Raw genomic sequence first — 3,135 nt, forward strand, 5'->3', positions numbered from 1 at the left:
GAAATTTTCAATAACGAGTAGGTAATGTAACAACCCTACTTTTACCGTTAAGTTGTTCGTTAATCACTTAACAACCCTATTCGACCTCTATGTCTTGCCATGTTAGTTAACCTTTCATGAATGTTTATGAAGTACTATTTTAATGTGTGTTACATATTACGTATTTATATGCTTCGGTTTAAAAGTATTAGAAATCCCTATCTTAGAATCTCCGGTAGCGCTATTTTTAGCATATCTCGATCATACGGACTCGAAATGAGGTGATTCAAAAGCCCAGACGTTCGTATTTTGATATCCTACAATATTATCTAATAAAAAAAATTAAATCACCTCCCTCCCACCCCTAGAACCGGACACTCCTCTTCCCTAGGTGCACACTTGCACAATTTCCTTGATTAAGTCTTCTAGCATGCTTGTTTTCACTTCATTCAACACCAAACACAAACACACACATATTCTCTCTAATTTGTCTCTCAAGAATCAGTACCACAACCCCCAAAAACATCACCATCCATCATCATCTTCAACCATCATCATCAAGATCATTACTTGCATTTTTGGTTCAAGAACACATTCATTAACTACAATCACTACTTGCATTTCTTTGAGCACACATTAAACCTTTGAACTTTTAAGCTCTTAAGCTGTAAGTAAACTCTAATACAACTAATTTCATCATTAATTAACTTACATATATCATATTATGCTTGTAAGAGTGTTGAATTACACATGCATTGCTTGCATGTTGCTTGCTGAAAATTTGCAGCAGTGAATCTGAATTTGCAACAGCTATAATCATTTGAAAAATTTACTTTTGAGTTAAAAGCTTTTCATTATGTTAAACTACAGTTCAATACCTTTCTATCCATATAAGAACCATGTATAGATGATGAGTATAAGTATCTCATCTTCTTGAAACAAAAATGCATGTCTTCCTGAAAGAATTTCTGACCTCCGAATGGTACTTGCATGTTTTCGATTTTTATGAATACTTACAGTCATATATGACTTTTGTTTTAGCAATAAATCTCAATGAACTAATATCTCCAACTTGAACCATCTTCATTGGTGAAAGGAGATGAGAGATATGGCTAAACGAAACTAGTAATCGTTTTGTTTGTTGCTGAACAATTCTCAGATTTCAAGTCCGAGATATAAATAGCTATAACTACTTGAAAATTTAACTTTTTGAAGGTATTTCATATGCCCGAGAGACATAATTAATTATTGTGGCCAATTTGTTATGATCCAAGTCGGGTCATACCCAATAACAAACCGTCAACACTTTTATGTATTTATTTTAATGAGTGGATCTTTGAAATAAATATTTGACACTTAGACTTTAGAAGTTGGTTTTCTAAAGATAAAATGCAAGAAATAATTATTTGGATAATTATAAGTGCAAGTTTAATTATTTATGATTAAACTTATACATGTGTGTTATAATTTTATAAAGTGGCTTATAAATATATATATATATATATATATATATATATATATATATATATATATATATATACATGTACAAGTTATATATATATTTATCTTTGTAATTGGTTTATAAAGATAAAAACAAGTACATGTATTAATATATAAAAGTGCAAGTATCATGGGATTTAACTTAACAAGTTTATAAAATATAAAAGATAAAAAAAAAAAGGGGGAGGGAGGGGGCGGTTTTGAGGGCTCCTAGGCACCTCCCTCATGCTTTTAATTAACTTGGAATTTACTCCTAATAAGCATGCTTGCACAAAGAAACACACACAACAATTACTACTTGCAAAATTTGAAAATCAAACTCTCCCTTTCATCCTCTTTTGGCCGAAATTTTGGGAGCAAAGAAGGGTTCTTTCAAGCTTGATTTTCTTGTTATTTTGTGTCTCAAATCCTAACCAAGAAGTGGGTGTTGATATACTAAGGTTTGTGGGTATCAAAGGCTTGAGGTTTCAAGTGAGAAACTAGCATCTTCATCATCTTCATCTCCTTGCTTCAACCTCCATTTTAGGAGAAGGTATAAACCCTAACTAGTTCTATTTACATTTAAGCATATCTTCAAGACTAGATCTATGAAATGGAATACATTTTAAATGGTTAAAATACACATGCAAATTATAAAAATTGCTTCCGCTTTCTTTACATATATACACGAATACATATACTTACATATATGGTTTTTGTGACTTGTTTACATGTGGTATTCCATCAATGGTATCTAGAGCCAAAGTCTTGTTAATATGCTTCTTGTTTTTGGCTAGTAAACTCATTTATTTTACAATCTACCAACATGCATGAAAGTATAATGTAAAAATCTTGAGTTTTGGAGGGTTTGATGGTTTGGCCGAAATTTTGGGCTTCCAAAATGGGTTTGGAGCTTCAAGTTTGGCCAATAATTGTTGTTGTTTTGGTTCACAATCATGCCTTGACCTTGTGGTTGGATTTGTGTGTGATTTGGTTAATTATTCATTCTTATGGTTTGTAATAATTATTCATTCATTTTGGTTGTAATTAATCTTGTAATTTCTTGATGTAATTCATTCTATTTGGTTTGTAAAATAGAATAGGTTGTTATTTCATTTTCTAGAAAAGAATTGTATTAGGATATATTTTTTGTAAAGAGAAAATGAAGATTCATGAAGAAGATTACAAGATGGAACTTTGAAGATTACAAGATTAAGTGGGAGATTTTGTTTAAAATCTCTTACTTGTTTAACCCTTTAGGTAACACTTGTTTTGGCTAAACAAGTGCTTACCACTTTGGCATGATTGTGGACTTTTATTTTGCATGCTTGTATGGTTTTGTGTATGTGTTTGGTTGCTACAACAATTTCACATGTTTACAACTTGCAAAATACATTATAAATGGTTATAATAAAACATAACAAAATGACACTAATAATTGGTTATTAGACCTAAATAAAATGGTTTATTTAAAAGGTAATGAAATGGTTTATAACTAGTAATTGGTTTACTAAAAGGACATGAAAATAGGTTTTTCATAAAACACTACACACCAAATGCATGTTGGAGTATAGCATTTTGTTTTCTAAAACTAGAATGTAACATAAAATCCCTTTAACTAAAACAAGGTAAACAAGTTAAACGCCATCCTTTTGTATGAACACTTGGACATATTAG

The sequence above is a fragment of the Rutidosis leptorrhynchoides genome, chromosome 7 (assembly GCF_046630445.1).
Source record: "Rutidosis leptorrhynchoides isolate AG116_Rl617_1_P2 chromosome 7, CSIRO_AGI_Rlap_v1, whole genome shotgun sequence".
In the NCBI taxonomy this organism is placed as follows: Eukaryota; Viridiplantae; Streptophyta; class Magnoliopsida; order Asterales; family Asteraceae; genus Rutidosis; species Rutidosis leptorrhynchoides.